The 25,533-nt window shown below is 36.7% G+C and overlaps 3 protein-coding genes across 13 annotated transcripts in view; 1 reads left to right on the top strand and 2 right to left on the bottom strand.

Annotated features, from left to right (window-relative positions):
• LOC125784456 (NLR family CARD domain-containing protein 3-like) overlaps positions 1-5,651 on the bottom strand; it is a 41,029-nt gene extending 35,378 nt beyond the window's left edge. Inside the window, exon 1 of the mRNA XM_049468153.1 lies at positions 5,568-5,651. The gene's annotated coding sequence lies outside the window, so the exon portion shown is untranslated. The remainder of the gene's footprint in view (positions 1-5,567) is intronic.
• Positions 1-25,533, bottom strand: part of kif13a (kinesin family member 13A) — a 210,239-nt gene that overhangs the window by 37,871 nt on the left and 146,835 nt on the right. The gene's annotated exons all lie outside the window — the stretch shown is intronic.
• Positions 1-25,533, top strand: part of LOC107197168 (NACHT, LRR and PYD domains-containing protein 14-like) — a 412,286-nt gene that overhangs the window by 359,302 nt on the left and 27,451 nt on the right. The gene's annotated exons all lie outside the window — the stretch shown is intronic.

Genomic DNA, 25,533 nt, shown 5'->3' with positions numbered 1-25,533 from the left:
CGTCAGTAACTGCTGGACAGTCTGTGCTGCAGTGTGGAGTTGGTGGATGATGTTCCAGATGTGGGGAACGGGGGGGAACGGGGGGTCAGTCCAGAGCTTCAATGCCTTCATCATGCAGGAACTGCTGACACACTTCAGCCACATGAGGTCCTGCACTGTCCTGCATCAGGAGGAACCCAGGACTGCATCAGGAGGAACCCAGGCCTGTCTCCTGATGTACTGTCCTGTCTCCTGGTGTACTGCCTGTCTCCTGATGTACTGTCCTGTCTCCTGGTGTACTGCCTGTCTCCTGGTGTACTGCCTGTCTCCTGATGTACTGTCCTGTCTCCTGGTGTACTGCCTGTCTCCTGGTGTACTGCCTGTCTCCTGGTGTACTGGCCTGTCTCCTGGTGTACTGGCCTGTCTCCTGGTGTACTGGCCTGTCTCTGTTGATTTGGAGGAATGGTGTAAGGCCGGATAGGATTAATTTGTTTGCGTTTGCACTCGTTTCTCTCTGTTTCTTCGGGTCGGCGACTTTTTACTTTTGTTGTACTTTAGTACTGCTTGTACTTTAAAGCGTAAAAAACAGCCAGAATATGTTTAAATGCTCATTAAAAACATACAATGACTACATTTCACTCCATTTTCTGCTCCGAGTTCAGCTGATCTAGTGGATTGCCATTCCGTTTATATAAAGCTACATTATTCTGTTCAGACTTCAGTAAGTAGGGTTTATTGTGATTGTCTAGTCTAACCACACCCACTAAATTGGGTAAATACATGTGTAATGTTTGAAATATTTGTTTCTAATATAAACAAACATCATTACATGGCACAGTTAGTCTGTGGTATTATTTTATATGAACTTTGCTACTAAAATGACACCTTTAAAAATGTTTCCCGCTTTATTAAGGTTCTAGAGCATGTACTACTTTTGCAGTACTAATGTGTCTTATTTTTTATCGTTTTTATACGTTCAGTTTTTACAGCAGAAAACAGAGTTAAACTGGAGTGGATTTAATGTACAGGGCCATCTCCAAAAAAATTAGATCTTTGAAAAGTTACTTTATTTCAGTAATTCAGTTAAAAATATGAAACTCATATCTTATATAGATGTATTAAACACAGAGTGATCTATTTTAAGCATTTATTTATTTTATGGTTGATGATTATGAAGCTTACAGCCAATGAAACCCAAAAATCTGTGGATCAGAAAATTAGAATATTATATAATTGGTACTTTCTGCAGTGTGGGCAGTGTGCCAAGTCCTGCTGGAAAATGAAATCTGCATCTCTATAAAAGTTGTTTTCAGCAGAGGGAAGCTGTAAGATATGAAGTGCTGTAAGATTTTGTGTGAAAACAAAACTGCACTGACTTTAGACTTTATAATAAAACACAGTGGATCAACACCTGCAGATGACAGACATGACTCTCCAAACCATCACTGATCATCAGTAAATTTTACATTTCATTTAAAGTAAATCAAGGGAGCAGAGTCTGGAGGAAGAGCGGAGAGACACACAGTCCAAACTGCTCGAGGTCTAGTGTGAAGTTTCCACCAATCAGTGATGGTTTGGAGAGTCATGTCTGTCATCTGCTGGTGTTGATCCACTGTGTTTTATTATCAAGTCTAAAGTCAGTGCAGTTTTGTTTTCCCACAAAATTATCTACATAATATATGAGTTTCACATTTTGAACTGAATTACTGAAATAAAGTAACTTTTTAATGATATTCTATTTTGAGATGGCCCTGTACAGTAATGATACTAATAAACTATATCCCTGTTACCATTTCACGAAGTAACTTTAAAACTTTGCACTGAAAACACAGGGGGAACATATTTAACCAGAGTCTGGGATAAGTGGTTCCCCTATTGTTTAATAAAGCCATGTTGTGACAAATACTGCTTGTAAAAATAATTATTTTTTCAACAGACTTCAGTTAAATGTTACCTTGTGTTTTCAGTGTAAAAGTGGTGCAGATAGTTTTAAAGTTTCTGGGTGAAATGGTAAAAGAGGATGGTTTATTAGCATCATTACTGTACATTACATCCACTACAGCTTCATTAATAAGAAAATGATTAAAAGCTTAAGTGAAGCTTTTTTGTTGTTTTTTTGTTTACATTTATTGACATTTAACTAATCAATAACTCATAAAGACTCATAAATCAGTTTTATCTATTATACGCCATAGTAAACAAAACTTTAATTCTTTAAAAAAATCTACACAGATTTCTCTCCTGAAAACTGTTTATTTGGGTGAGTAAAGCACTTCTGTTTATTTACAGTAAGCTTAGATTTACAGATTTGTGACTGAAACAGCCGATAATGCAGACTTTACAGCGCAGCTACAAACAGAGCAGCAATGGAACTATCCGCATCACAGCAGTGCCAATATGACACGTTATAGCACTTCTCTCAGAGCCAATAGAAATAGAGCACATCACGCCCCTCGTGGGGAAAACATTCTGCTCAGTTTTAATAGAAGTGAATGAGAATTTGGGGGTCAGCGAATTTTTAAACATATTTAATATAAAAAGTAAAAAGCAGCTTATTTTCATATCCTTCCTCCTGAATAAAGGATCAGATATTTATATAATCTAAATATGATTGGACTCCCTCAGTGTCCGATTTCTGCCCCAAAATCAGTGTGGAATAATGAGCTAGAGAGTGAAGAGCCAGAATCACTTATTTACACTGGTACCATTATTACCTCACCCAGATACCAGACAGAATAAACCAGTCACCTAATGTTTAGTAACACTAGACATATGGTCATAATGTTTTAGCTTAATTTTATAAGTGCATTTATATAAGATGTAGTTCATCCCTACATCCCTAGATGTAGTTCATCTCTATTTTACCTAGAAGAGTTTACAAATCTATAATTCTTATTACTTCAGCTTTATTATCACACTGTGTAAAGTTGAAATAAATAGTTACATTATTTTTACTGATTGATACAAAAGGTAAAATTTACACTATTCTTAATTTCTATTAAACATCTACCAAAAGTAGATTATATCTCAATACAAAAAGTGTGTTAATTGTGCAGAAAGTTTATTATTATGGTAAAGTTTAAAATATATAATATATGCATTTTATAAATATAAGTATATAGTTGAGGTACTGACCTTACTCTGGGAAACTCTTGTTCTAATCGAAGCTCAGTCTGAACTCAGTTTTATCAGTTAAAGCACAGCTGATAGATGTGGTAGAAAATGATGATATAGAAAAAGAAAATCATAATTAAATAATTAAAATGTGAATTAAATGTGTTTCAGTTGATCTGATCGTGGTTTAATTTGATAGTAGATCCAGTTTAGTGGGAGTTTAGTTGTGGGTCAGGTGAACTGGTGCTTGTGTTACCAGAGTAAACAGGGTTAATTTAACACACAGCTGCTGCACTATGTTCACTATATGAAGTATCAGGCTGCTGGATTACAGTGAATAAAATACTTTTATTACACTTTCGCACCTGCAATCATTCCGGCTATCACTCACACGATCAATGCCTCTTTAACTTCTGGTGTATTCCCGACTGCTTTCAAACAAGCACATGTGACACCACTGCTCAAAAAGCCTTCTCTCAACCCCGCCCAGGTTGACAACTACAGACCGTCTCACTGCTACCCTTTCTCTCTAAAACACTAGAAAGAGCAGTTTTAAATCAGGTCTCTGGCTTCCTCTCCCAGAATGACCTTCTGGACCAGAACCAATCTGGGTTCAAAAAAGGACACTCTACCGAGACGGCTCTGTTGTCTGTGACTGAAGCATTGAAAACTGCCAGAGCTGCAGGTCAGTCCTCAGTGCTCATTCTGCTGGACCTCTCGGCCGCATTTGACACAGTCAACCATGACTTCCTCCTAACTATACTCTCAAACATGGGGATCGCAGACAATGTGCTGTCATGGTTCAGATCATACCTCACTGGGCGCTCGTTCAAGGTGTCGTGGCAAGGACAGCTGTCCTCAGCCCGCTCCTTATCCACTGGGGTTCCCCAAGGTTCGGTACTGGGACCCCTTCTCTTCTCCATATACACCACCTCTCTTGGTCAGGTTATCCGCTCACACGGATTTTCCTACCATTGCTTTGCTGATGACACCCAGCTATACCTGTCGTTCTCACCTGAAGATCACTCAATCTCTGCACGGATTTCGCAGTGTCTCTCTGACATATCCTCATGGATGAGGGAGCATCACCTTCAATTAAATCTCTCAAAGACTGAACTTCTCGTTATACCAGCAAAACCATCTTTTCAACACAAATTCTCTATAAGTATCGACTCTCTCTCTCTCTCACCGACAAAGGTTGCTAGGAACCTGGGTGTTATGGTTGATGACCAGCTCTCCTTCACGCACCCTGTGGCCTCAGTTGCTCGGTCCTGCCGCTTTGCGCTCTATAACATCCGAAAAATTAGACCGTTCCTGACGCAACAGGCCACCCAACTCCTGGTGCAAGCGGTCGTCATCTCACGCCTCGACTACTGCAATGCCCTGCTAACTGGCCTCCCGGCCTGTGTAGTAAAACCACTCCAGATGATCCAGAACGCAGCAGCATGTCTGGTCTTCAACCAGCCAAAACGGGCACATGTCACCCCACTGCTCATTGAGCTCCATTGGCTACCAGTTGATGCTCGCATCAAATTCAAAGCTCTTACAATCGCCTACAAGGTGATGACAGAACAGGCTCCTTGCTACCTGCACTCACTCCTGAAGGCTTATGCTACCTCCCGGTCGCTGCGCTCCTCCAGTGAACGTCGCCTCGCTTTGCCAAACATTCACACAAAGCAATCCAGACTGTTCTCATACAGAGTTCCCCAATGGTGGAACAAACTACCCTCCACTACCAGATCAGGAGAATCTCTCGCTATCTTTAAGAAACTCCTGAAGACAGAGCTCTTCAAAGAGCACTTACTCTCTTAACACCTCTAACACACTAACTACTTCTAACCTCATTCCTTCTTCCTCTCCTTCACTCCTCTATCCTATTATTCCCCTTTGTCCTCCTTTTATCCCTATCCAAAGATGTTTTACCTTTAAACTTATTTTACATTGTACTTGACTATTGTAAGTCGCTTTGGACAAAAGCGTCTGCCAAATGTAATGTAATAATTAAGCTCCTCAGATTTACTCTGATTTTCCTCTAAATATAATTTTTACATGAATGCTTTGATGTGTGATTTAAAAATTGTACTATGTGAATATGAGACAACATTAATTCAGACTGATAGATTGAGGAAAATGCTGATAGTGGTACTAATAATATGGAAGAGTGCAGCTGTACTGGAGCATATAGCGAGTTATTACGTATTTTATTCAGAGAGATAATAACAGTTTTAATAAGATAAAGTCTAATAAAATATAGATCTGAACATTGTGATCACTAATATTCTCTTTATAAGCTCTGAAGGTGTTTTTGTGATTAATAATAGAAAGACTTTCAACCAAGACTGGCTGATTAACTACATCTGTGGTTTTATTTATTTACTTTTGATAAATTATTTATTTACATTATCGTTTTAAGATTTATATATGTAACAAACACCACACTGATAGTGTAAATGTGAAAAAAATATATAACTTACTGTGGATGATGCGTTCATTCTTGATGTTAAATGCTGCAATCTGAGGGAGAAAACACATTTAACTAATCAATAACTCATAAAGACTCATAAATCAGTTTTATCTATTATACAGCACTAAAGCATAGTTATCTTCATCAACTTGAACAATATCATCGTATTAAATATAAGTATTTTTTATGTCAATACCTGCATGTAATAGTTTAAATGAGATGATAATTATATCATTATTTATTATTAAAAATATCTGCCTATTATTTATGACTGAGACACAAAAGAATAATTTGATTAAAAGAAAAAGTCAGTGTTTAATGTTTGAGGTAAATTAAAGGATATTACAGTTTGGTTCTCTTTAAATGTATCAGATTCTTACTCTCGCCCAAGAACTGACTGTTCACTCGCTGCCTAATATAAGTATCCTCCAACAGGAGTAAAGGTAATTTATTATTTAAAGTTATTCACATCACCTAACAGTGGTTTTAATGTTATGGCCGACTCTAATACAAATGTGTGTTATTTGTTGCACATAAAACAACACTTTCCTCAGCTGTATATTGCATTTTTCTAACATAAAACACAAATATTGAAATAACTACTTAATTCAGAGCATGAGCCATTTCAGTAACAGACTTACTGTAAATTACTGTATCAGTAAAATAAAACATACATATTCTGCAGATAAATAAATGATGGGAAGGAGCCTGTCCATGAAGAGAACCATCAATAACAGTGTTTACTGTTCACTGAAAACCAGCAGTAGAATAACAGTATTTTATTATTTAATTAGTTTAAACACTATTACATCAGAATTTACCATAAAATATAATCAACAGGAAGGTTTAAGGAGTTTCCAGCGTAAACTCTCTGGAATCTCCGGCTGATGGAGGAGAAATATTAGTTTAAAAATCTGTTAAACTGGCTCTTAAACTGAGGTAAAATTGGAGGATAACTTACTGTACTGTACTTTACTGGGGTAAATTAATTAAAATAACAGATAGCAGTGAGAAGAACAGTGAGAATAGTGGTAATTAGTTTAATCTAAACACTTAAAACTCTTCTTATTCAGGTACAGCAGCTAATAAATGCTCTTTCTCCTCAGAAACTTCAGCAGCGTTTAGCTACAGCCAGTAATTTACCCGCTTCTGAACTTAAACTGCGCCTAAAACCAGCATTTAATTAGTCTAGATTAGTCTAAACTTCTTTAATCTCATCAACTTACCCATAAATTATTAGTGTTTCCTCCGTTTATTAAACAGTTTAAGAGAAACGGGGCTAATTCACTGCTAACTCTGTTAGCTGCTAACAGGCTAATGTGACAGGAATCTGACAGGAGAGCGTCTCGCGCCGAATCACAGCGCGCATAAAGAGCGCGTGAGGGCAGCGCTGATATAAACTACTGCTTTAAAACCACTGAAACTTACATAAAATTACCTAAAATCACCTGAAATAACCTGAACTCACCCAAATACTCACATAAAATCGCCTGAACTCACCTGTCTCGCTGCTTCTAGAAACACCCAGGAGGAGTACTGATCTACAAACGCTGAAATAACCGAATTATTAATGATCAAACTCGCTGATTCTTCCGCCGGGAAATGTAGTGCACTGATTTAAGTGCAATATTAAATCCAAAACCTGTAATCTGTGTGTTAGTGCCAGAATTATACCCTTAAATTATTTAGCTAAAGTAAATTGGTTTACAAAATATGTTTTTATTAAATAGAAAAATTGATTAACTACATCTGTGGTTTTATTTATTTACTTTTGATAAATTATTTATTTACATTATCGTTTTAAGATTTATATATGTAACAAACACCACACTGATAGTGTAAATGTGAAAAAAATATATAACTTACTGTGGATGATGCGTTCATTCTTGATGTTAAATGCTGCAATCTGAGGGAGAAAACACATTTAACTAATCAATAACTCATAAAGACTCATAAATCAGTTTTATCTATTATACAGCACTAAAGCATAGTTATCTTCATCAACTTGAACAATATCATCGTATTAAATATAAGTATTTTTTATGTCAATACCTGCATGTAATAGTTTAAATGAGATGATAATTATATCATTATTTATTATTAAAAATATCTGCCTATTATTTATGACTGAGACACAAAAGAATAATTTGATTAAAAGAAAAAGTCAGTGTTTAATGTTTGAGGTAAATTAAAGGATATTACAGTTTGGTTCTCTTTAAATGTATCAGATTCTTACTCTCGCCCAAGAACTGACTGTTCACTCGCTGCCTAATATAAGTATCCTCCAACAGGAGTAAAGGTAATTTATTATTTAAAGTTATTCACATCACCTAACAGTGGTTTTAATGTTATGGCCGACTCTAATACAAATGTGTGTTATTTGTTGCACATAAAACAACACTTTCCTCAGCTGTATATTGCATTTTTCTAACATAAAACACAAATATTGAAATAACTACTTAATTCAGAGCATGAGCCATTTCAGTAACAGACTTACTGTAAATTACTGTATCAGTAAAATAAAACATACATATTCTGCAGATAAATAAATGATGGGAAGGAGCCTGTCCATGAAGAGAACCATCAATAACAGTGTTTACTGTTCACTGAAAACCAGCAGTAGAATAACAGTATTTTATTATTTAATTAGTTTAAACACTATTACATCAGAATTTACCATAAAATATAATCAACAGGAAGGTTTAAGGAGTTTCCAGCGTAAACTCTCTGGAATCTCCGGCTGATGGAGGAGAAATATTAGTTTAAAAATCTGTTAAACTGGCTCTTAAACTGAGGTAAATTTGGAGGATAACTTACTGTACTGTACTTTACTGGGGTAAATTAATTAAAATAACAGATAGCAGTGAGAAGAACAGTGAGAATAGTGGTAATTAGTTTAATCTAAACACTTAAAACTCTTCTTATTCAGGTACAGCAGCTAATAAATGCTCTTTCTCCTCAGAAACTTCAGCAGCGTTTAGCTACAGCCAGTAATTTACCCGCTTCTGAACTTAAACTGCGCCTAAAACCAGCATTTAATTAGTCTAGATTAGTCTAAACTTCTTTAATCTCATCAACTTACCCATAAATTATTAGTGTTTCCTCCGTTTATTAAACAGTTTAAGATAGGGTGACCAGATTCCAATTCAACAGATGTGGGACAAAGACTATTTTTGTGTGGGACAATGTGGGACACCAATGCATCGAGGCAGTCGAAACAAATAAAAAATGTGTGTAGCCTATATGTATGTATGTATGTGTGTATATATATATATATATATATATATATATATATATATATATATATATATATGAAGAGTTTGGTTCCAAAACGCTATAAATCCATTTTTATCAATTTGAGTAAAAAAGGGTTTTCTTTAGCAAGAAAGTGGTAGGCTGAAAACCACCGTTTTCTGTTTCAAACTATCAAATACCATACTAAGGTTAAAATAACACAAAAAAATCAAATCAAGATTTTAATATTTAAAGATTTATTTTGAAAAATAATTCGTTTTTTCGCAAAACGCAATAAATCCATGCCAAGTTTTTTTTTTCAAAATGTCTTATATATCCTTTGGCATCAATATATATATATTTTACTAATTATGTGCAAAATACAATACTAAATAACAGTAAATTGTACATCTGAATATAATAGTTTAACCATTGGGCCTAAAAACACAAATTTTAAAACATTTCTTTTCAAAAAAGTGCAAAATTTCATTAATGAACAAGACATTAACACTATAAAATCCCCAAAATCACGTTACATTAATGTGCTGTAGTGTAGTGTAGTGTAGTGCAAGGGCGTAGGAGCGGGCTTGATATTGGGGGGGACACATTTGCCAATATGAACCCAAGCCCACCCTATAGTTTCCTAGAACATTTGGGGAAATTTAATTAAAATTAAATTATTATTATAAGGTGATTTTACAACCTAAACATGTTACTCCAATTTACTAATAACGTTACTCCACCTTAGTTACTAATGTTAGAAAAAAATTATGCATGCAATGTCTGAATTATATACGTATGAAAAAAATGATAATATTTAAAATAATATAACAGATTTGTTTATTATTATTATTATTATTATTGTTATTATTATTATTATTATGTATTGGCATGTCAATTCTGTTGTATATTTACATTTTCTCCTGTTTTTTTTATTTTTTGTAATGAGAGCTCTTTTTAAGATGGTGTCCTTTTATGTAAAAGAATGTAACTTTCCATAGAGATTTTTATAAACCTCAGAACGTGGTCTTACTGTGAACTACAAATGAACAGAAGTCACTTTACAGCAGTGTTTCTCAACCCTGTTCTTACATATTCTACTGCATATTAACACTGTTCTGCATGTTCTAAAGCTTTCTCTGATTTAAAGGCATTTAATGAAGTAAGTGGTGGTTTGATGTGTTTAATACACTGCTGGATAAATTTAGGCTCCATAGGGAGTTAAGGGGTTTAAACAGGTAAACTCAGTAAATGACTGTTTATTAGCTGATCAGCTGGATCAGGTGGAAAACACTATTTTAGGGCAGTGATCGGGGTTAAGAAACTGCTTTAACCTACAAACATAAAGTACTGTACTAAATTCTAGCTATCCACTACATCTGGCTTCTAGATAACTAGTTAGCTAAATTTAATTTTCGTTCATTATAGCTCACAGTAAGTCTTGTAATCCTAAATTGGAAAACACAGTTTGAAAATGAAATAGTGATTAGCTATATAGTTTATTTTTTCTTTAACCTTGACTCCCAATCTAGGTAATTCTAAAGTTAAACTCACTAACACAGCTGCAGTTTATTAATCACAGTGAGTTTTGTGTTTTGATTCAGAGACGTGTATTTTTAACCAGCTATCAGAAACATATCATCACAGTTGAAGTGGTTAGCCTACCGTTCCCTTTCTGTTAGAAAAATCTCCGTATATCCATCTCTGTTTTAAAATCAGCTGAAGCTGCTGCAGCCCGAACCCGCTGCTAAATTTCACAGCGAGGGGGCGGGGCTTCCCCAACAGCACACTGCCTCTAATCCGCGTGCCGCAAAACCAGCAAGCTGATTGGCTGTTTCTACTGAGAGGCGGGACTTAATACCTGAACCGGCTCCGTGATTGGTCCGGTCTGTCTCCTCATTAACAGTACAGCTGATCTGAGCGAAACGATATCATTTTTGGGGGGGACAAATCCACCTGTTTCTAATATTGGGTGGGACATGTCCCACCCATCCCCCCCGGTTCCTACGCCTATGGTGTAGTGTAGTGTGGTGTAGTATAGTGTGTGTGTGTGTGTGTGTTTGTGTGAACTGCAGATGACAGCGGGCATTTCCCCCCTCCTGAATGCCTCATTTTCTTTACCTTTTCTCGTACAGGAGACTCTTTTGATGGCTTTCTCTTTTTTTTCAATAACTGCTTCACGAACAGGCTCCTCTATACCATCAAAACCGCTCATTTTCGCGGACTTTGAGAGTGAAAAACGAAACTGAAAGTAGGCTACACGAAATACCGGCACGCTCAACAGCGCCCGTGTTTACATAAGATAGCTCGTGGAATGCTGCCCTGTGATTGGATGAGTGGAGATGTGGCGTTCTGCGGGAAAACAAGACTGGCGTTTATCGCGTTTTGGAAAAAAAGAGAGAAAACAGGGCAGCACGCCCCCTGCTGACAGCCTTCACTGCTTTCCCCACACAGCCGTTTAATAAATGCCAGATTACAAAACACGCATTTTAAAACTGGAGTCTGATTGCCACTAATGCGGGACAGCGTCTCAATTTGCGGGACGCATGAAAAGTAATGAAATTGCGTGACTGTCCCGCACAAAGCGGGACATCTGGTCACCCTAGTTTAAGAGAAACGGGGCTAATTCACTGCTAACTCTGTTAGCTGCTAACAGGCTAATGTGACAGGAATCTGACAGGAGAGCGTCTCGCGCCGAATCACAGCGCGCATAAAGAGCGCGTGAGGGCAGCGCTGATATAAACTACTGCTTTAAAACCACTGAAACTTACATAAAATTACCTAAAATCACCTGAAATAACCTGAACTCACCCAAATACTCACATAAAATCGCCTGAACTCACCTGTCTCGCTGCTTCTAGAAACACCCAGGAGGAGTACTGATCTACAAACGCTGAAATAACCGAATTATTAATGATCAAACTCGCTGATCCTTCCGCCGGGAAATGTAGTGCACTGATTTAAGTGCAATATTAAATCCAAAACCTGTAATCTGTGTGTTAGTGCCAGAATTATACCCTTAAATTATTTAGCTAAAGTAAATTGGTTTACAAAATATGTTTTTATTAAATAGAAAAATAAATGATATTATTGTGGTGTCGATTAATGTTATATAAAAGAACCCAACACGAAAATTATCATATATAGCCATTAATAATGGACTTGTAATGCACTAAGACACGATTACAGGTTTTGGATTTTGTATTGCAACGAAAACATAAAAATATTAAGGATTTCAGAAGAAATTATAATATTATATACTATTTAATTTCATCTATTTGAGATGTATTTTTATTTAAAAAAAGACACGTAAAATAATGTTTAATTTATCCATATAAGCAAACTATGTCTATTAGGATTTTGTTTTGTATATTTTAAAAGATAAATAAATTAATCAATTAAGTTTAAAAATTACTACTGATACTACTACGAATATTAGTTTTAACAACAAACATATTACTACTAATGCACTAATATTAAACATGTTTAATAATTCTTTATTAATTGAATGAATGTAATCGTTTCTGATTCTGAGAGCTGATATGCCATAGATGACTAATTGGTCCAGCGGTCTAAAGCGCTGCCACTATTAGCAGGAGGTTGCAGGTTTGAACCCCAGCTCATGCAGCTTTGCCATCAAGCTGTCGGCGCTCAGAGGGAGCACAATTGGCCCTGCGCCTTCTGGGTGGGTACAGTAGATGGTGCTCTCTCCAGCATCACTCCTAGGGTGATGTCTGCACCACAGGGCGTCTGTGAGCTGATGTATCGGAATTGAGTCGGTGCACTTTCCTCCGAGCGCGCTGGCTGCTCAGTGGCTTCAGCATGTGCTAGTCTTCAATCTCCTGGTGTGTTGGGGCATCACTAGTGATAGGGGGAGTAATTGGCCATGTAATTTGGGGAGAAAATGCAAACATAAGAAATAAAATTATATATAAAAAAAAAATCATACACAGAAAATTCACTGTGACTACCTGATCACTCATACCAAATTCTCAAACACTAGAGGTCCCAAGCCTACGTTAGCCACAGACCTCCTCACAAATCTTCTTGCTGTAGTCGAACTTCTGATTAAACTTTTGGGACTTCAGTTTCACACTTTTCCTGCAAAACTGCCCCAAACTCCAGCCGTAATCCTCTGAGTTCATTCCTTTCCTTCTCATTCCAGACCAAGGAAATGGGAAATACTAGCACAATTACAGAAGATACAGCCAATCAGCTTCTGTTCCAATACTTTTTTTTTATATTATAATAATCTGATCTTCTGTATGATTAGAGCAAGTTAACAAGTTGAGTAATACGGTTAATGTTTGAAAGTGAAATATATTTATTTTTATATATGATTTAATGTATATTATTTTTGTAGGTATGTGACTATAACTATTTTACATTTAAAATTTTGTTCTAGGAATCAGGTCATAAAACATTTGAATAGATATATTATAGTTTGAACAGAGATGTAGATGTAAAAACACAGTTTTTAAAGGATCTAGTTTTATATCCAACACTAATCCAGCACACCTACTGTAGCTCCATTCAATACATGAGATTAAAAACACACATTCACACACTGTCCTGTAGAGATGATTTCAGGATGTACTGAGAGACTTTGTGAGTTAAAGTAAGAAACTGATAAAGTGCTGTAAGGAACTTTACACAGACTTTTGGGTTTAATATATTCACTCTTTTTATTGTTTTATTTTTGCTACATCTTTTTCCTTTCTGACCTGTTCCTGCTGTAACACTAGCTATATGTTTCCCACTGTGGGATTAAACAGATGATCTGATATTACAGTTTTTTTACAACTGTTTACACACATTTTCCAAGCTCTGTGTCTATTTTTCAAAACTCTACACATAAAACTCACAATTGCTCACACAAAATGCCTCAAACCTCACACAACATTCAAAATGTCATCAACACATCTCAAAAGCAAGCACTGACCTCACACTGCCAACACCTTTATCACAATATGACATTTTGGATTCATGGTGTGCACACTGTTGATCAAAACCTAAAGCTCTTCTTTCATTCAGGGATTCTATGTTTATTTCCATACAGAAGTGCAGAGAGAAGGTGAAATACTCACAACACACACAAACAGTTTTCAAACCCAAAATATTTATTTTTTCCAAATCAATGTTCGGATTAAGGCTGCCACCGTGAATCGGACCCACAGTCCAGCCTCTCTCATGGTCAACCCATGATTGATCACATGATCAACCAATGTAACCCTAATCTCATCTGAGACAGCTCTCCTTGCTTCCCTTCTTTGCCTTTGTCCTCTTCCCTGTCCAACTCGTCCTCTTCCTCCCCTTCCAACTCCTCCTCCTCGAACCCGAACTCCTCGTGGACGTCCTCTGCCTCTACCAACTCTCCCGGCTCTCACTTTGTTGTCATTCATGGTTCAAAACAGACATCTTGACATTTAACCTATTTATAGACCTATGCTTAGCCAATGATTCGTTGGTGTTCAATACAGTAATGAGTGTTTACACATGTGAGGGGTGGGAGTGAAGCACTGGTGATTTAGTGTGGCATTTTGATAGGTTGTGTTTAAAAGATGAAATCAAGTAACTTCCTGTTTGATCTTTGTGTGTTAGGTAGAAACTTGTGTGTAGAGTTTTGCAAAATGTGTGTTTGGAAATTGAAAACTGAGTCAGACACTGAGAATTAGTGTGTGGTTTTGCAGATTTGGTGTGGGGTTATGGTGTTTGAAGGGCATGTTTAGAGAATTGTGTGACAAGTAAAGATTTAGTGTTACCTACGGGGCTCGACTGGAATTTAACTCGACAGTGTCAGCAGCAGGGAGAAAGAGAAGAGACCATATATTTCTCTTTTAACGTCCTGAAAAACAAGACAACGTGTAAATACGTGTGGAGCGACTCCATTTCCGGTAAAAACACCACTAATCTTTTAGCTTCTGCAGACAAGAGTCACACAGATCTCCATTCAGAGATCAGCGTTTTAATGTTAATGATATTTCATGATCTGATGGTGTGTTTAACTGATGTTCTGTAACGTTAATGTTACTGATACAGATTAACTCACTCATTAAGATCCAGATCATCTGTTAAATCCCACAGTGGAAACATATAGCTAATGTTCACAGCAGAAACAGGTCAGAAAGAACTCAATAGAGAAAAAGATGTAGCGAAAATATAACAATAAAATAAGTGAATCTATGAACCCAAAAGTCTGTGTAAAGTTCCTTACAGCACTTTCTCATCAGTTTCTCACTTTAACTCATGAAGTCTTTAAGTGCATGCTGAGAGCATCTCTACAGGACAGTGTGTGAATGTGTGTTTGACCTCATTTATAGAATGTAGCTACAGTAGGTGTGCTGGGTTAATCTAGTGCTGGAGATAAAACTAGATCCTTTAAAAGCTATATTTTAGCATCTACAGCTCTGTTCAAACTATTTAACCATTTAAATGCTTTAATTAATCTAATTTTGACCTGATTTCTAGAACAAAATGTTAAATTTTAAATTACAATAATAATATACGTTAAATCATATAAATATAAATATATTCAACATTCAAACATTAATACTATTATACAATTGGTTAATAAATGTTTTTTAAGTGGATAGTTAATCATTCAAGGGAACTGATGAAAAAGCACTAAATTGACTGTAATTTTAGTCGATTCTTTTCTAATGATAATTAGTCGTCTAAAACATTTCAGATGACTAAATTATGACTAAAACTAATGTAATTTTCTCACAAGACTATGACTAACACTAAATCAAAATTTGTTGGCCCTAACACACACACACACACACACACCACTGCAGCGCTCTTTATACACGCTGTGATTCAGCGCGAGACGCTCTCCTGTCAGATTCCTGTCACATTAGCCTGTTAGCAGCTAACAGAGTTAGCAGTGAATTATCTCCGTTTCTCTTAAACTGTTTAACAAACTGAGAAAAACACTTATAATTAATAGATAAATTGATGAGATTAAACAACTATAGATTAAACCAGTCTAAATAAATGTTGAATTTTAGATCAAAAGTTAGGAATCGACTAAATTAGCTAGCGTCCTAGCGTTAGCTAAGCTAACTACTGAATGTTCCCAAAGTTTCTATGGAGATTAGCATTTATTAACTGTTTTCTGTGACTAAAAGTGTTTTTTAAACAGACAATTATTTTAGCTACTATATGTTTTTAAGCTAATTTACCTCTGTAAGAGTAAAATATCCTCAAATTTAACCTCGGTTGAAGATCCTAGATTTATTGCTTATTAGCGTTATTTAGTTAACAGATTTAATTTTTATTCACACAGTTCTAACTTAATTACTTTTTTTTCCCAAATGTTACGCAGTTGTTCACATTTTCATTTAATTCATAGATTATTTTTTCTTCAGTTTCCCTTACTCACTGGGCACTTTATTATTAATGTCTGCACTTCTTTTTGCAGTTAGAACTTCACTCAAACACATTCACTCACTGACACAATAACTGCAAGTCTTGTATGTTGTAAACTTTCTGTATTCTAGGACATCTTTGTACCCATTTTTTGTACATTTTGTAGAGATACAATATAAATACAGTTCTGTACATTATATATGTTAAAATATATTTTATATACAGCTCCTGGTGAAGGAGAGCAGCTTGGTTTCTTTATAAAGTAAGAGCTTGTGGTTCCTCCACACATAATTACAGCATTAAAATACACTTCCATCATATCCACAGTTATTCAGGCAACAGAAGCAGAACAGAAGTGTGTGTCTCTAGCAGTCCCTGATGTGGCCCATCCCCCGGTTCATCTATTTTTTCCAACCTTTTTAGAAAATATATTGATTTATTTTCATGAGTATCACAAACACTAGCTGTGATAGAGTTGGTAACTCTGGATGTTGAATGCTGATCTGATAGTATCCTACAGACAGGGACTCCGGTCAGAGAGTATGGGCACAGAGAGGTTCTTCCAGCATACTTTATTGATGGGTTGGACAATCGGGTTTGCATTTATTGCTTGTAGATGTGTGGGTATGTGTGTGTGTGTGTGTGTGTGTGTGTGTGTGTGTGTGTGTGTGTGTGTGTGTGTGTGTGTGTGTGTGTGATCTAAAGGAAACAAATACAATATATGGCATTAGGTAAATGAAATGGAGGTAATACAATATAAACAACAATATTAGTTATACTATGGTATATTATACTACCATTCTGAACACTCAGTACAAAACACTATGCTAAAGGAAAGACTAAGGAGAGTTTAAAGGGATTACATGGTCTCTGGAGTCCTCTAGTGGTAGAACTAGATAATTGCAGTAGCAAAAGTTGCCATGTGACCAACAACTGAACAATGGGAACAAAACACAGATTATATCTTAAACATATGATATGTTTATTCATCAAACAAAGAAGATTGTATAAACAAGGCTACATTTAGCACACAGTGGTGGAAGTTAAGCACTATGGGCCGAAATAAGGTAGCTACTAAATACCATTAGGTTTAAACTGCACTCAAATAAGGCATAAAAATGTATAAAGATTAAATGCACACTTATAGACTAGTTTTAGCTGAAACTGCAGTGCTACATCTGAAAGGAACTTACATTTTATTCATTAACGCACACAGGGCTGTCCACCATCTCTGTTCACCTGCACAGTGAAGACATTATCTTTTTACGTGTACAGACGGAATCTTTTTACGTGTGGAGGAGTAAATTTATGCCGTCTGTACATCACGTGCTTTTTTTCACCTGTACAGACGTGGATATATTACGTGTACAGACGTAAAAAATTAACGTCTTGGGATTTACTGTCCATCTCAAAAAGCCGCAGTTGCAATATGCAGCCTGTAGATGGCAACATTTACTGAGCCGTAGAAGCAGTCTTAATATGCCTGTACAACACCTCATATCTGCTAGGACAGATTAAAATGTGGATAAACAAGTATTTTTAATGCCACAGTGCCCTACTCAGGGAACATAACATTCCCTACATTAACACACAAGAAATATAACTATTATTGCTAGGTGTAAGACTAGGGTGACCAGATGTCCCGCTTTGTGCGGGACAGTCACGCAATTTCATTACTTTTCATGCGTCCCGCAAATTGAGACGCTGTCCCGCATTAGTGGCAATCAGACTCCAGTTTTAAAATGCGTGTTTTGTAATCTGGCATTTATTAAACGGCTGTGTGGGGAAAGCAGTGAAGGCTGTCAGCAGGGGGCGTGCTGCCCTGTTTTCTCTCTTTTTTTCCAAAACGCGATAAACGCCAGTCTTGTTTTCCCGCAGAACGCCACATCTCCACTCATCCAATCACAGGGCAGCATTCCACGAGCTATCTTATGTAAACACGGGCGCTGTTGAGCGTGCCGGTATTTCGTGTAGCCTACTTTCAGTTTCGTTTTTCACTCTCAAAGTCCGCGAAAATGAGCGGTTTTGATGGTATAGAGGAGCCTGTTCGTGAAGCAGTTATTGAAAAAAAAGAGAAAGCCATCAAAAGAGTCTCCTGTACGAGAAAAGGTAAAGAAAATGAGGCATTCAGGAGGGGGGAAATGCCCGCTGTCATCTGCAGTTCACACAAACACACACACACACACACACTATACTACACCACACTACACTACACCATAGGCGTAGGAACCGGGGGGGATGGGTGGGACATGTCCCACCCAATATTAGAAACAGGTGGATTTGTCCCCCCCAAAAATGATATCGTTTCGCTCAGATCAGCTGTACTGTTAATGAGGAGACAGACCGGACCAATCACGGAGCCGGTTCAGGTATTAAGTCCCGCCTCTCAGTAGAAACAGCCAATCAGCTTGCTGGTTTTGCGGCACGCGGATTAGAGGCAGTGTGCTGTTGGGGAAGCCCCGCCCCCTCGCTGTGAAATTTAGCAGCGGGTTCGGGCTGCAGCAGCTTCAGCTGATTTTAAAACAGAGATGGATATACGGAGATTTTTCTAACAGAAAGGGAACGGTAGGCTAACCACTTCAACTGTGATGATATGTTTCTGATAGCTGGTTAAAAATACACGTCTCTGAATCAAAACACAAAACTCACTGTGATTAATAAACTGCAGCTGTGTTAGTGAGTTTAACTTTAGAATTACCTAGATTGGGAGTCAAGGTTAAAGAAAAAATAAACTATATAGCTAATCACTATTTCATTTTCAAACTGTGTTTTCCAATTTAGGATTACAAGACTTACTGTGAGCTATAATGAACGAAAATTAAATTTAGCTAACTAGTTATCTAGAAGCCAGATGTAGTGGATAGCTAGAATTTAGTACAGTACTTTATGTTTGTAGGTTAAAGCAGTTTCTTAACCCCGATCACTGCCCTAAAATAGTGTTTTCCACCTGATCCAGCTGATCAGCTAATAAACAGTCATTTACTGAGTTTACCTGTTTAAACCCCTTAACTCCCTATGGAGCCTAAATTTATCCAGCAGTGTATTAAACACATCAAACCACCACTTACTTCATTAAATGCCTTTAAATCAGAGAAAGCTTTAGAACATGCAGAACAGTGTTAATATGCAGTAGAATATGTAAGAACAGGGTTGAGAAACACTGCTGTAAAGTGACTTCTGTTCATTTGTAGTTCACAGTAAGACCACGTTCTGAGGTTTATAAAAATCTCTATGGAAAGTTACATTCTTTTACATAAAAGGACACCATCTTAAAAAGAGCTCTCATTACAAAAAATAAAAAAAACAGGAGAAAATGTAAATATACAACAGAATTGACATGCCAATACATAATAATAATAATAATAATAACAATAATAATAATAATAATAATAAACAAATCTGTTATATTATTTTAAATATTATCATTTTTTTCATACGTATATAATTCAGACATTGCATGCATAATTTTTTTCTAACATTAGTAACTAAGGTGGAGTAACGTTATTAGTAAATTGGAGTAACATGTTTAGGTTGTAAAATCACCTTATAATAATAATTTAATTTTAATTAAATTTCCCCAAATGTTCTAGGAAACTATAGGGTGGGCTTGGGTTCATATTGGCAAATGTGTCCCCCCCAATATCAAGCCCGCTCCTACGCCCTTGCACTACACTACACTACACTACAGCACATTAATGTAACGTGATTTTGGGGATTTTATAGTGTTAATGTCTTGTTCATTAATGAAATTTTGCACTTTTTTGAAAAGAAATGTTTTAAAATTTGTGTTTTTAGGCCCAATGGTTAAACTATTATATTCAGATGTACAATTTACTGTTATTTAGTATTGTATTTTGCACATAATTAGTAAAATATATATATATTGATGCCAAAGGATATATAAGACATTTTGAAAAAAAAAACTTGGCATGGATTTATTGCGTTTTGCGAAAAAACGAATTATTTTTCAAAATAAATCTTTAAATATTAAAATCTTGATTTGATTTTTTTGTGTTATTTTAACCTTAGTATGGTATTTGATAGTTTGAAACAGAAAACGGTGGTTTTCAGCCTACCACTTTCTTGCTAAAGAAAACCCTTTTTTACTCAAATTGATAAAAATGGATTTATAGCGTTTTGGAACCAAACTCTTCATATATATATATATATATATATATATATATATATATATATATATATATACACACATACATACATACATATAGGCTACACACATTTTTTATTTGTTTCGACTGCCTCGATGCATTGGTGTCCCACATTGTCCCACACAAAAATAGTCTTTGTCCCACATCTGTTGAATTGGAATCTGGTCACCCTATGTAAGACAGATCCCACAGGGAAAGTCATATTAAGTCAAGTCGTATTATAGCGGCACAATTAACACTAAAGCAAGGCTGTTATTAAAAATGTTAGGTCTAAAAAAAAATAAAAAAAAATGAACTACAATCAATATAAACACAATATTTCAGTCCTAACTGTCCACACTTAAAGTCTTAACTTTTAAAATGTTATGCTTTTTTAAGCCCTAGTAAACAACATTCGGTGTTCAGCCACTGAATTTAGTAAATTTAGAGTCACAATTTCTCTGTATCTTTTATTAGTTTCTTTTACATTTTTATTGTCCTAAAGCAAACCACTATGGATATAAAATGGCGGGGGTTACATCATGTGAAATAGGGGGTACATCATAGACACATGATTACAACGTTTCAGTTATGTGGACCTTGCGTGCAGAGTGTGTATGAGTATGTATGGGGGTATGTCACGGTACGTAGACACTGCGTTGTAACCCACGTAAGCGTCTTATGAATATGGAATACAATACGTTGCATGACATCATGTGTTGTCAGGCTGCCTTATTACAATGCAAATGTATGCATAGGCGCGTTTACCGATTGGATGTTAGATGCCAAAACGTGTATACACGAACAGTTTTACCGCCTGTACACGTGATTTTTTTACGTGTGGACACGTCATATTTTTACGCGTGGAGGCGTTTCTTTCCCACACGTTTTGGCTTAGTTGGCTTGCCATAGACCCAGGCGCTGCAGTTGCTTCCCACCAACTGCGGGAGCCTAGAGCCGCCCTGATGACGACAGAGCTTAATCCCTATTGGTTAGAAGATCCACCGACACCTATCACGTGTGAATCTTTTTATTTTAAAATATATATCTCCTCTAAAACCCCTTAAAAAACACAGTATTTACACTGTCATATCTAGTAGCAAGACAGTTCATTTTCATGCAGTATTCAAAAATATTTATTTGTTCATAATCTGCATTTTATATCATAATAAAGCTCAACTGCTATAATTTTTACTGTTTTATAAAGCGCCCTGAACTGCTCTTATTAATTATCTTTAAACCTACATAACTATTATACTGAGATCTACTTTTCTTTTCTTCTATTGTTTTTGTGTTGTGAAATGCGCTAAACAATTAAAGCTGTGTAAATGAGCATGATGTATTTATTTCCAAGAACAAAGGACAGAAAAGCTGGTCTGCAAATAAAAATTTAATCCCATTATTAATTTAGTACTACACAATACATCTGTAACATGACAGTATGTTTTGTGAATATTTATAACAAGTTTTTATCTCAATTTAATAACACTCATGTTATCTCTGTTTCACTTTTGCGATTTTATTCACACCAGAAGTAAACAAACAGCGCATTCATCGCGAGATCCTGTGTTGTTCACGTGGGCTGCAGGTGGAGACTGTCCGACCTGACTTCTCCGCTCCTCCACCCCGCCCACCTACACGCGGCTGCTCTCGCTGACCAGCAAGGCGAGGCGCAGCCGCATCTCGAACAAGCCTAATGTGCTTAAAGGGAAGTGACATCACTAACTGTCTCACCAAAATAAGTGCCTAGGAAAGCTTTCAAAATGAAAGTATTTCGGAACAAGGAAAAAATAATACACTTTCCGACACTAGATAAATATTACTCATTATTCACACGCACTGATAAAAAAGAGAGAAAGAAATGCAGTCTTCAGTTTTAACGCAGTTGAAAGGGACTCGGATAGATGAAAATGATCCCGCGGGTCATACACAGGGTTTGGGTCCTGGTCAGCACAGTAATTATCTCAGCGATGTGGCCAAACACACCGTATTTCAGTAATATGAGTAATAGCGGATCACATTATATATATTTCTAAAGGCATAAACCATTCCATAGAGTCTGTGCCCTATTCACTATATGATATGTATATAACCATAATCACTATACAGTATACAGAGGCACTGCTCTATTCACTATACAGTTTATAGAGTATGTAGCCTATTCAGAAAAGGCCACAGTATACGTATACTGTATAGTGAATAGAGCACTGCCTCTATATGCTGTTTAGTGACTATTAAATTGTTTCTATATACTGTATAGTGAATAGACCAAATACTCTATATGCTGAAAAGTGAATAGAGTTTTGCATCCATATACTATATAATAATCATTGCATGGTTTCAATAAACTCTATAGTAAATAGAGCACTGACCCTATGTACTGTATAGTCAATAGTGCATTGCCTTTTTATACTGTTTAGTGACTGTTATGCTTTATATGTACTATATTGTGAATAGGCCACAGTCTCTATATACTGTATAGTAAATAGGACTCAGTCTTTATATGCTGTATAGTAACTGCAAAGTGACGGTGGTATACTTTAAATATACTGTATAGTGAATAGGGCAAATTTTCACTCCCTCCAGGAAATACACAACACTTTAGTTCTTCAGTCACTGATGGATTTAATGGAACTCTTTGGGCTTGCACTTTACTCCTCTTATTCCACCGTCGAACTGTTTAAATACACAGCGTACAAAAAACAAGCACACGTTACACTAAACATACAGCAGAAAACGAAAGTAAAAAATGCGCACGTCTGAATACACATTAATACACATACCTCGCTGGCTGCACACAACCAAGAGGGAATGAGTTGCCACAGAAACATCTGTACGTGTGATGTAGTGTCACCTTGAACCGTCTTTTAACTTTCTTTTACTCCCTTAACGGAGTTTGAGGAACTTCTGCAGACTCGCATGTGTCCAGTGTAGACTAACAGCATTAACATAAAGTCCGTGTGCAACACAGGTCGTAACTTAGTTCCTACTCAATGACTACAATAAAAAATATTAATTAAATAAAGAAATAAATATTTTAACAAAACAGAACAAACAAATGACGTAAACTATATTTATGGCAGTTAAACTCCCACCAAATCACTATTTTGTGATTTTCTTCTTTTAAACATTACTTTAACACAGTTTAAAGTACTTACAAAGAACTTAAAGTACTTAAGTTCAAGTTTACATAAACTACATATAAGTATTTATGATCATCTGTGCCACTTCACATCATCTAGGACTCTGCTTCAAGCAATACAACAATCTTTTGCACAGGTCTATCAAGATAGACTGGCTTAGAAGTGCGCTTTCCCTGACCATCTAAGGTAGAGTCACTAATCAACAGTTTGACCTTTCTGACCCTTTCGTCAGTGCTTGGGTACACTTCTGTTACTTTAGCCAATCTCCATTGGTTTCGTGGAGAATTGTCCTCTTGAAGGATAACTATGTCATTAACCTTAGTATTTCTCCTCTCCTTTTGCCATATTAGTCTTTGCTGAAGATTAAGGAGATACTCCTTCCTCCACCTTGTCCAGAATTCGTTTGACAAGAATTGCACTTGGCGCCATCTCTTGCGGAGGTATAGATCCTGACTTACAAATTGACCAGGAGGGGGTGCTATTATGTCAGACTTCATCATGAGAATGTGATTTGGCGTAAGAGGTTCAAGACTTCTTGGATCATTTAAGTGCTCTGTAGTCAGAGGTCTGCTGTTCACAATGGCCATCACTTCATATAGGAAAGTTCTCAGTGAAGTACTGTCAAGTCTCTTAGCAGACTGATCAAGGATTCCTGTTAGGACATTTCTTATTGTTCTTATTTGTCTCTCCCATACACCTCCCATATGGCTTGATGATGGGACATTCATTATGAACTCACATCCATGTGTCTTCAACTGTTCATGGTTCAAGTCCTTCATTGCATTCAGGAACTCTCTTTTAGCTCCAACAAAGTTGGTCCCCTGATCACATCTCAGTTGTCTGACATGTCCGTGGATTGCAATAAATGTGCGCAATGCATTGATAAATGCATCCGTGGTAAGGTCATCAAGCATTTCAATATGTATGGCTCTGGAACACATACAAGTAAAGAGAAGGCCATACTTCTTCAGCTCCTTTCTGGCTTCCTTCACATAGAATGGTCCAAAGCAGTCTATTCCACAGTATGTGAAAGGAGGTGTCATTTCCATCCTTTCTTCTGGCAAATCTGCCATCTTAGGATCTTGTGTGCTCCTTCTATACCTTCTGCATGATACACACTTGTAGATGTGTGAGGCAACTGCATTGCTGCATCCAATGACCCATATTCCATTGGATCGCAACTCATTGATAGTTATTCCTCTACCTTGATGGTGCACCTTCTCATGGTAGTGCTTGATAAGTAAAGAGGACACATGGCTTGTTTTTGGCAGTATAGCAGGGTGCTTAACATGAGGATGGAGGCTCGATCTTGTCAAACGTCCTCCAACCCTGAGAACACCATTTTCATCCAAAAATGGACTCAATGTGTAGAGCTTGTTTGCTTTGTCTTTGGGTTTTACTTCTTTGCATTGCTGTATACTGTAGATTTCACTGCTGAATGCTTCTTTTTGGACCAACTTGATTATGAACTGTTCAGCTTCATGTCTTTCCTCAACACTTGTAGTTTCATTTAGTTTAGGTTTGAGACCCTTGATGTGTTTAGCGAGGCGCTTAAGACAAGCAATGGCCTTAACAGCTCTTCTCCATTCAGAAAACTTTGACAGGCGGCCTAACAATGTCCTAACTTCCTCTGCCTTGGTGTTTAGAACTTGGTGTCCTTCGAAGTTCTGGATCATTGTCGTTGACCTCTCCCACCTTTCCATCTCCTAAAGGTAGCTCTCTTTTCCACAGAAAGTTTGGTCCAGTGAACCAGTTTGAAGTCACAAGCTGATCTGCTGTTAGGCCTCTCGAAGCATAATCCGCAGGATTGTTTTCTGAACATACAAAGTGCCATTGCTTGGGATCTGTAACAGACTTGATACTTTGGATTCTGTTTGCTACAAACACATGGAAACGTCTGGCATCGTTGTTTATATATCCAAGAATGACCTTTGAGTCAGTCCAGAAATATTCTTGCAGATTATCTATTTCAAGCTCATTTCTGAGCATGGAACTTGTTCTTGCTGCTACCACGGCTGCAGATAACTCAAGCCGTGGTATTGTAGTTATCTTTGTGGGGGCAACACGTGCCTTTCCCATAACT

The sequence above is a fragment of the Astyanax mexicanus genome, chromosome 1, assembly GCF_023375975.1.
Source record: "Astyanax mexicanus isolate ESR-SI-001 chromosome 1, AstMex3_surface, whole genome shotgun sequence".
NCBI classification, from domain to species: domain Eukaryota; kingdom Metazoa; phylum Chordata; class Actinopteri; order Characiformes; family Acestrorhamphidae; genus Astyanax; species Astyanax mexicanus.
Note: the sequence above shows the minus strand (reverse complement) of the source record. Positions and strands in the feature narration are given on the sequence as shown.